At 41.4% G+C, this 10,793-nt stretch overlaps 1 long non-coding RNA gene across 1 annotated transcript; it reads left to right on the top strand.

Moving 5' to 3' along the window:
• Nucleotides 1-955: 955 nt before the first annotated feature.
• On the top strand, nt 956-6,707 carry LOC134296085 (uncharacterized). The gene is made up of 3 exons (XR_010002661.1): nt 956-1,115; nt 3,119-3,242; nt 6,337-6,707. It is a non-coding gene; the product is annotated as an uncharacterized LOC134296085 (long non-coding RNA).
• Nucleotides 6,708-10,793: the final 4,086 nt, after the last annotated feature.

The raw sequence follows: 10,793 nt of genomic DNA on the forward strand, positions 1-10,793 counted from the left end.
TTTTTATATTGTGATGTTTGGGCAAGGCCCCATGTGAGCCGCCCCAAGTCCCTTCGGGGAGATGGGGCGGGGTACAAGAATAAAATTATTATTATTATTATTATTATTATTATTATTATTATTATTATTATTATTATTATTATTATAAACATTCCTAGAGAGAATGTATTAATCAAATCCACAAATATTCAAATGTGCAAAAGTTAAACCAGCAAATGTGGAGAGCCAATTGGGATCACATAGCAGCTGAAGACAGCGTCAGTAAGCCAAGGGGGCATCTACACTGTAGAATTAATGTAGTTTGAATCATTTTAACTGCCATAGGTCAATACTGTGAGATCCTGAGAGCTGTAGTTTGGTGAGGCACCTGCTCTCTTTGGAAGAAAAGGCAAAAGAGCTTGTAAAAGTACACCTCCTAGGATTCCATAACTTTGAGCCGCAGTGGTTAAAGCGATGCTAAAATGCATTAGTTTTGCAGTGTAGATGCACTCTAAGTCATCAACAGCCCTGCTCACATGTTGTAAACTCAGAATAGTGGCCTCCTTGTTTAAACATCCACCTATAATGGAGCTTTCCTCTTTTCCTGGTGTCTTTGACTTCGCCAAGTATCATCTTTTCCACTGAATCATGTGAACTCACAATATGTCCAATGTACAATAGCCTCAGTTTAGGCCATTTGACTTCCAATGACTTCCAATGAGAATTCACACACGATTTGTAGTCAGACCCTTTATTTTATCCTTTTTGGGCATACTGTGATAAATGTAGAAGTGTCTGGCAGCACCACTTTTCAAATGAGTAGACTCATTTTTGTCCTGTTAGCTTTTGTCCAGTTATAATATCCACTGAGAGAAATGAGAAATACCTTAGCACAGATGATCCTGACTTTGGTATTCAGTGAAGAGATTTGTGTGCATGTTGATCTTCATGTTGCCAATGGGCAGCATACATTCTTCTGAAGAACACGTTGTTCTTCTCCCACGAGATTTCACCTCCTCCTTCTCGAGTTATTGCCATTCCTCATCTTCTGGCCCCAAAGAAACTGTGGACGTTCTGAGGTTCAGCCATGAAGATCTTGTTCTGCTTATTTTTTGTTCTCATTCTTATGCTGCCAGGTAAGCTAACCTCTAATTCAACCTACAAGTAGAAAGGAAATAAAGGGGTTCCTCACCATTTTGATCACCATGGGAACATATGCCTTGTATTACATCCCAGTTGGGTTACTATAATATATTCTGAGTGGTAAGCCTTCTGAAAAGATTCAGAAAATTCAATGCATTTAAAACAGGCTGGTGACTGGATCTAGTTACAAGGAAAATATAGTCTATCTGTTGAAAAAGCTTCATTGTCTACTGGTTCACCAAACAGCTGTATTGGTTCTGTCTTTTAAAGCCCTAAACAGCTTCAACACTGGGTTGCTGTGAGTTTTCCGGGCTGTATATCCATGTTCCAAAAGCATTCTCTCCTGATGTTTCGCCCACATCTATGACAGGCATCCTCAGAGGTTGTGAGGTATATTGGAAACTATTCAAGGGAGGAGCATGTCTGGAATTCCCCTGTTTTTAGTGTGTTGTTCTTTATTCACTGTCCTGATTTTAGAGAGGTTTTTTTTCTAATTCTGGTAGCCAGATATTGTTCATTTTCATGGTTTCTTCCTTTCTGTTGAAATTATCCACATGCATGTGGATTTCAGTGGTTTCTCTGGGTCTCCTGACATGGTGGTTGTCTGTGTGGTCCAACATTTCTGTGTTCTCCAATAATATACCAGTATTAAAGAAAACTCTAAAATCAGGACAGTCAATAAATAACAACACTCTGAAAACAGGGGAATTCCAGACAGGAAACAATCAGGGCCAGCTAACACCTCCCAAGAAAGGATTCCCCCAGCCAGAAAGCAGCTAGACCTAGGCTGGCTACACCATAATAATATTTATTGGCATATTCCTTCAGGTTATTTTTGAACAAGGCAAATCTAGTACAGGATTTTATTGGCAAGATTTATTCGGAAGGGGTTTGCTATGGCCTCACTGCCGGGCTGAAGGAATGTGACTTGCCCAGTATTGCCCAGTGGATTCCCATAGCCAAGCAGAAGTTTGAGCTTTGCCCAGTACTTAAAATACTGCAACACACTGGCTCTTTATTGGGAGAATACTGAAAACGACATATATTTTTTCTATAGTGGGGTGAAAAAGGCACTATAATTATTCATAGAGGTAAAGATTTTCCTTGACGTTAAGTCTAGTTGTGTCTGACTCTGGGGGTTGGTGCTCATCTCCATTTCTAAGCCAAAGAGCCGGCGTTATCCATAGACCCCTCCAAGGTCATGTGGTTGGCATGACTACACGAAGAGTCATTACCTTCCCGCCGGAGTAGTACCTATTGATCTACTCACATTTGCATGTTTTTGAGCTGCTAGGTTGGCAGAAGCTGGGGCTAACAGTGGGAGCTCACCCCACTCCCCGAATTTGAACCGCCAACCTTTTGGTTAGCAAGTTCAGCAGTTCAGTGGTTTAACCCACTGTGCCACCAGGGGCTCCATAATTATTCATATTTCCATGCAAATACAGTAGAGTCTCACTTATCCAAGCTAAAAGGGCCGGCAGAAGCTTGGATAAACGAATATCTTGGATAATAAGGAGGGATTAAGGAAAATATCAAATTAGGTTATGATTTTACAAATCAAACACCAAAACATCATGTTATACAATAAATTCGATAGAAAAAGTAGTTCAATACGCAGTAATGTTATGTTGTAATTACTGTATTTACGAATTTAGCACCAAAATATCATGATATATTGAAAACATTGACTACAAAAATGGCTTTGATAATCCAGAGGCTTGGATAAGCGAGGCTTGGATAAGTGAGACTCTACTGTATGACATTATTGTTTATCTACCTCCATACTTGCGAATAAAGATGGCTTTATTCGCAAGTCCTTTCTTGGATTACAATTTTCAAAACATCCCAGGCATTCTGGCCACTGGAAATTATGGTCCAAAAAGTTAGATCAGTTGGTTGCTTAGGAACTGCCAACATTATCCATCTTTTCCTTATTGGAATGTCTTCCTACTCGGAAAGATCAGCTCTTGTTTAAGGTATTTTTATTTGTTCACAGGCTTTCTTTTCCACTCTCAAGGAACATGCTCAGATGGAGTTTGCAGGCGTAGATGGTGCTACAGGGAGGAACGACACTGGGGACGTTGCCGATATGATCGTAACCAGTTGTATTGTTGCTTTTGGTAAGCTGGTTCTCTCTGGAGGGGAAATCCATGATTGAACCTAAGTCAGAAACAACTCATGCCCTTTCATTCACCTACAGACCTGGAATGGCAGCTGAACCTACCATCTAAGTGACAATGGGATGCTCCACTGCACATGAGACCAGCCTAGGCCAGTTGATGGGGTATAGCATAACCACAGCTTACTCCTCTAAAGCCTCATCTACACTGCATTATGAAACTACATTATATGGCAGTGCAGAACTCCCATGACCAAATACTAGATAATAGCCACAAATTCAGGATGGAGAACTCAGAGCAGAGGCTGGGTGAGAAAATGGCAGACAGGGATAGTTATCCTCCAGCCACTTTCCCCTCTCCAAGTATAGAGCAAAATCCATAATTTTGGTCTCAAAGTCTGCCCTTCACTTATACATTAGGTTGATTTATATAGAGCACCTATATAAGAGGGGCCCCTGGTGGCACAGTGTGTTAAAGCGCTGAGCTGCTGAACTTGCAAACCGAAAGGTCCCAGGTTCAAATCCTGGGAGTGGCTTGAGCGCCCACTGTTAGCTCCAGCTCCTGCCAACCTAACAGGAGCATGCCAATGTGAGTAGACCTATAGGTACCGCTCCAGCAGGAAGATAACGGCCACATGACCTTGGAGGCGTCTATGGACAATGCCGGCTCTTCGGCTTAGAAATGGAGATGAGCACCAACCCCCAGAGTCGGTCACGACTGGACTTAACGTCAAAGGAAACCTTTACCTTTGCTACCTATATAAGATTTGTTGCTTGGCATACTGCATTTTCATTAGGGCTTTTTAACCTTGTGTTTTGGATCTGAAACTGCTCCATGATCATTAGAAAATTGCCATTATCATTTTTTATTTTTATTTTTCATGTCAGGAGCAACATGAGTTGCTTTTGGTGTGAGAGAATTGGAAGTCTGCAAGGACGTTGCCCGGCGGATGCCCGGATGTTTTGATGTTTTTACCATCCTTGTGGGAGGCTTCTCTCATGTCCCCGCATGGAGCTGGAGCTGATAGAGGGAGCTCATCCGCGCTCTCCCCGGGTGGGATTCGAACCTGGCAGCCTTCGGGTCAGCAACCCAACCTTCAAGTCACAAGGCTTTAACCCACTATGCCACCGGAGGCTCCTTGCCACTATCATAAATACCCCCTTAGCATCCACGTTAAAGCCAAAGAAACCATTCCAAGTGATAGTTGAACTGATATATGTGGTGCTTCAGGATGATGTAGTTATCCCCCTCTCACCCATTACCACCATCTTCCAGACACCATGCAATGAACATAAGCGACTAGTGCTATATGAAGCAGTTGGCTCACTCTACCTAATGTTAGGATTGATTTTGAGTTGATACAAGCTTTGCATAAATTCCATGACCCACAGATGTTTGAAAACATTTTATTTATACAGTGGGCCCTCAGTATCCACTGGTGTTTGGTTCTAGGGCAGATAAACGCCATAGATACTACGAGGGTTGAATGAAAAGTAATGCCTCCGTAACTCCACAACAAATGGCAGTACTGGTATGCTGCAGGTACTGGCTTGTTCAGTAGACTCTCCTCTACAGTTCCATTTGGCGGGAAGCCTTAGCGTTCAACGGTTGTGTTGTTAAAATGTGAAGTATGGAATGCTGCGCAGACGGTCGGTCAATGCGACTTAAGCAACGTGCAGTCATTGAATTCTCAACAGCAGAAGGTGTCACCCCAAAGGAGATTCATCAGAGAATGCAAGCTGTTTATGGCGATTGTGTCAATGTGAGTACTGTGCATCATTGAATGAATAGGTTTAAAGATTTGAGGTAGGAACATCTGACTTGCATGACAAACAAAGAGTTGGACGTCCTGTGACAGCAACCACCAAGTTTCACAAGCAAAAGGTTAACAGATTGATTCAGAACGATCATCATATCACTCAGAGTGAAATTTCAAGCATCTTCGGCATTTCATAAGAACGTGTGGGCCCCATTATTGCTTGGCTTGGCTATCAGAAGATCTGTGCACGACAGTTCCTGTGAGATGCTGGTTGCGGAAACAGAGTGTCGACTTCTTCGGTGATGGCTTCAGAAAACTTGTTCATCATTGGCAGAAATGTATCCAATTGTCTGGTGATTATGTGAAAAAGTGAATAGTGAAGAGCACATTCTAAGGATTATTTCTGCATTTGATTTATTAAAATATTCCCATCCAAACCCAAGTAACGAAGGTGGAAGCTTTACTTTTCATTCAACCCTCGTAAAATCCACAGACTCCCAAATCCAATTATATACAACTAGCTGTGCCCGGCCACACGTTGCTGTGGCGAAGTATGGTAGTATGGGAAATAAAGTATTGAGGAATTGGTGGTAGTTAAGGTAAAGGGTAAAGGTTTTCCCCTGACATTAAGTCCATTATAAATGGGTTATATAGCTGTGTGTCTACACTGCCATATAATCCAGTTCAAATCAGATAATCTGTATGTTATAGGCAGTGGGGAAGAGGCCTAAGTGAGGCCTAACTCTGCCTGTCCCCTGGGCTGAGTGGGTTGCTAGGAGACCAAGTGGGCGGAGCTTAGCCTTCTAACTGGCAGCAATTGGATAAAAACAATTCTTCCTCTCCCTCTAATTAGGACTTTATTTTTGTTTTCTTTTTGTTGTATGAACGTAGAGGCATGGATGACGGGTTGTGCTGCCAAGTTTAGTGTTTCTGGGATGTGCAGTTTTGTTGTTTTGTCCTAGGCCGAAATTTCATTACCCTTTTATATATATATAGATGGTGTAGTAAAACGGTGTCACTTATATAAGATAGCAAGATCAGTTTTGCTTTTTGGATTTTTTGCGGGAAGGGTGGGGATATTTTCCAGCGATGGGTAATTTAATCCATAGATACACAATCTGTGGATACAGAAAACTGAATGTATTTTGAATCCCCCTAAAATAAGGAAGTGGCCAAAATGCATCTGAATAGACCGATGCTCCAGGAGTGATTAACTATTGGGAAGTGCAGATGGCTGCAGGAAGGGTCAGGAGAAACATATGATCCATTGACCACACTTTATTCATTCCTGATTCAGGTTGCCGTGTTCTATTCTCCTGTTTGTATCTTCTTTAGGATGGTGCCTATTTTCCCGCAGGGAAAATAATTCAAGACCGTCCATGAACCTTGTAAACCTTGCCTCTTCCTTTGCCTGCAACTGTTCTTCATGACTGACACCAAAGATTCATTCGTCTGAGTTCAACAAGGCATTCATACTTTCCAAAAGCACCTTCTTCTGTGGTTAAAAGAAAAAAATAGTTCAATTCATAAGAAGAGACATTATTGTTTATTTCCAAAATAATCTCTCCTTCTCTTTCATAGCTATTGATTTGTAACCTAGAGTTGTACATCCATAACTGATCTGTAATCATAGTCATTACATATTTACAACTGTGGCTCTATCACCATAATTATAAAAGTCCCTCAGTCCTGGTTTACAGGTTGAACATCCCTTTCTGAAATATTTGGAACCAGAACTGTTTTGGATTTCAGATTTGTTTCTCATATTTTGGAATAGTTGCAAATGAATAACAAGATATCTTAGAGATGAGATACAATTCGAACATGAAACTCAGTCATGTTTCATATACACCTTACCCACATATTCTGAAGATAAATCTATATACAATGTTTTAAATAGTATTGTATACGAAACAAAGCTTGTGTACAGACATTTATTTATTTACAGTATTTATATTCCGCCCTTCTCACCCCAAAGGGGACTCAGGGCAGATCACATTGTGCACATATAAGGCAAACATTCAGTGCCATATAACATAGAACAGAGACAGACATAGAGGTAATTTAAACCTTCTCCAGCTTCCAGCTTCCTGAGGGTATGCTTGATTCCAGCCACAGGGGGAGCAGCTGCTTCATCATCCACTGCGACGGCAACTTCCTCATTCCAACGGCGGCTGGGTGATTTTTATGGTGTCATAAATTAGCCTCCCCACATATAAGCGGTACCTAAATTTCCTACTTGATAGATGCAACTATCTTTCGGGTTGCTTAGGTCAACAACGAGCAGGGACTATTTTTTATTTTAATTGTCAGGTGCTCACCCCGACATGGGCTGGCCTCAAACTTATGACCTCTTGGTCAGAGTGATTTATTGCTGCTAGCTGCTAACCAGCGTGCACCACAGCCCGGCCCCCATCTCTGTCTCAGCTATCCATGTGGACAAATTCAGAATTTGGAGTTTCCCAGACAATGCATGCTCAACCTATACCAAGCAGCAATGATTGTAAGCAATGGTGATCTATTCTCTATCAGTCAGCACACTGCATACAGACATTTCCACAAATACCAATGTGAGGACGACTTGTGACAAGGACCATCTGTCTGTCTATCACACAGAAAATTACAGGATGGGCAGGTGAGTGAGTGAGTTAAGCGGTGGGCAGGTAGGCTTTGGGGGATGGATGTTTAACTATTTTTTCTGGATGTTGTTGTCAGTACAAAAAAGTACAGTACAAAATCAGTACAAAAAAGGCACCTTCCTTTCCTCACATAATAGTCGCACCCCTTTTGTCAGTACAAAATCAGTACAAAAAAGGCACCTTCCTTTCCTCACCTAATAGTCGCACCCCTTTTTTATGAAAAATGGGGAGAAAGTATGATTACAATGCAATAAAATATGGAATTCATGCCAAATCATCATGGATCAGTGTGACCCCTAGTGACCCCTGAACATTAAAAATGGGATTAAACCATGCACAAAATTAAAACAATTCAAACCTACACTCGAAAAAATAAAATGCAATTTGAAACATAAAAAGCTACAGTACGTTTCAAAACAATATAGAACCCCCGGCTTGAAATCTCTTTGTGTTAAAAGCTTGTTGGAAGAAAAAAAAAAGTTGCCTGCCAAAGGAAAGGCAGTAAAGAAGAGAGCTCCAAGGAAGCCCTCTTCTCTCATCTCCAACCAACTGTGTTTGGTTCATGCTGGCACTGAGATAAAGACCTTCTCCCAATCTGAGCAGGTGGATATGAGGAGATACATTCTTGTCGTACACCTTGCATTGAGACATTTGTGTCCTACAACTTACACTAGGACCTTCTCGCTCTACATCTTGCACTGTCCTACACTTTACCTTGAGACATTTGATAGCGTGGAAGTTTTTCTCTTGACTTAGTATGAAACTGCCTTTGTCTATCCTTTCCAGCCCTTGCTTTCAAATATTGGCTTTCAGGTTGTTTTTATTTTTCTGACTCTTTCTGAACCTGACCTTGGCTGTGCTTCAGCCACCTTGCTTTCACACCTTCCTTATTTACTTCTTTTCTTACTCACTCCGCTTATGACTGACCTTGACTCCACTTCCTAGACCTAGTTTTAACATATACCTTAGTAGGTTTTGGCTGACCTGAGATTTTCCTCTGAAATTTTGTTTTCGGTGACTCCTTAAAGCAGTGGTTCTCAATCTGTGGGTCTCCAGGTGTTTTGGCCTACAACTCCAAGAAATCCCAGCCAGTTTACCAGCTGGGTTGTTGTATGTCTTTTGGGCTGTGTGGCCATGTTCCAGAAGTATTCTCTCCTGACGTTTCGCCCACATCTATGGCAGGCATCCTCAGAGTCTGTGAGGCATGGATAAACTAGGCAAGGAAAGGAATATATATATATATCTATGGAGAGTCCAGGGTGTGGCAAGAGTCCTTTGTCACTGGGAAGCCAGCATTAATGTTTCAGTTAATCACCCTAATTAGCATTGGAAAGGTTTTGTCTCTTGCCTGGGGGGCATCCTTTGTTTATTTATTTATTTATTTATTTACAGTATTTATATTCCAACCTTCTCACCTCGAAGGGGACTCAGGGTGGATCACATTACACATATAGGCAAACATTCAATGCCTTTTAACATAGAACAAAGACAAGACAAACATAGGCTCCGAGCGGGCCTCGAACTCATGACCTCCTGGTCAGAGTGATTCATTGCAGCTGGTTGCAGCTGGCTTGCTCTCCAGCCTGCGCCACAGCCCGGGCTTGTCTGTTGAAGTTCAACAGAAAGGAGGAAACCATTAAACTGAACAAAATCTGGCTACCAGTATTAAAAAAAACCTCTAAAATCAAAACAGTAGATGGGAACCAACACTCTGAGGGCAGAGGAGACCCAAGGGCAGCTAATGACTGAACAAAGGATGCCCCCCAGGCAAACTTTCCAATGCCAATTAGGGAGATTAACTGAAACATTAATGCTGGCTTCCCAGTGACAAAGGACTCTTGCCACACCCTGGACTCTCCACAGATATATATTTTTTCCTTTCCTTGCCTAGTTTATCCATGCCTCACAGCCTCTGAGGATGCCTGCCATAGATGTGGGCGAAACGTCAGGAGAGAATACTTCTGGAACATGGCCACACAGCCTGAAAGACATACAACAACCCTGTGATCCCGGCCATGAAAGCCTTCGACAACACAGTTTACCAGTTGTTAGAATTTCTGAGAGTTGTAGACCAAAACATCTGAGGATCCACAGGTTGAGAAGCATTGCTTTAGAGGCTAAATGGATTTCCATGGCATTTCCCATTGGAGTAGAATAGGCTTTTCCTGGGGCTAAAATGACCTAGAGAGGACCAAAAATGTGTCAGAAGTGATCCTTCTGTCCTCTGGGATTTGGGGAACAAAAACATCAGTTGGGATGGATGTGATACTAAGCCCTTAGCAGCAGCTCCCTGACTTCCGATAGTTACCTACATCTGCCTTATTTGTGTGCTCAAATCTTCTGTCTATTTTGAGAATTTCATTTAAAGTATTAAATGCCATCTTGCTCACACTCTAATGTTGGTTACCACATGTGTACTAATGTAGCTTATTGGCTATGTGTGAGGATTCATCAAACTTAATTGAAATATTGCTACTACCACTTGATGCTGGGAACCGTAAAGGTTTGCCGTCCCATGTGCCCAGAGCCGGTCCAACAATGAGGTGAATTCAGCGGTCGCTTGGGGCGCAAAACATACGGGGGCACAGTCGAGACTGCTTTTTCTGTTGATTTGTTGTAAAACATGATGTTGTGGTGCTTAATTTGTAAAATCTTAATGTAATTTGATGTTTAATAGGCTTTTCCTTAATCCCTCCTTATTATCCAACATTTTCACTTATCCAATGCTTTTTATTTTTCAGTAATTCTGTTTGCCTACACTTGAAAATTACCTAGGGCCGGCTCTGCATGTGCCAATAAAAGTATTCATGCAACCAATACATATGTATTTCCTATGCAAAGCATATAAACTAAACAAAGTATATATCTGAATAGGGATACCAATTTTCTCAATAAATGCTACATAATATCATCTACTACCTCCATAACAATGAAAACAAATTGGCAAAGGTCCTAAACATTCAAACAGCTACGCAATGTTTACATTACACCAATTTTATGCCAAATAGTAATACCAACATTGCGTAAAATAGTCAAACATCTGCCAATGTGCAATCTTACTACAGTGTAAAATACGAGACATGCAATGGGTGTTTCTGAAACCACAATAAATTAAATATTATACTGGAGGCAATGACAAATAGTTATATAACA

This window comes from Anolis carolinensis, chromosome 1, assembly GCF_035594765.1.
Source record: "Anolis carolinensis isolate JA03-04 chromosome 1, rAnoCar3.1.pri, whole genome shotgun sequence".
NCBI lineage: Eukaryota > Metazoa > Chordata > Lepidosauria > Squamata > Dactyloidae > Anolis > Anolis carolinensis.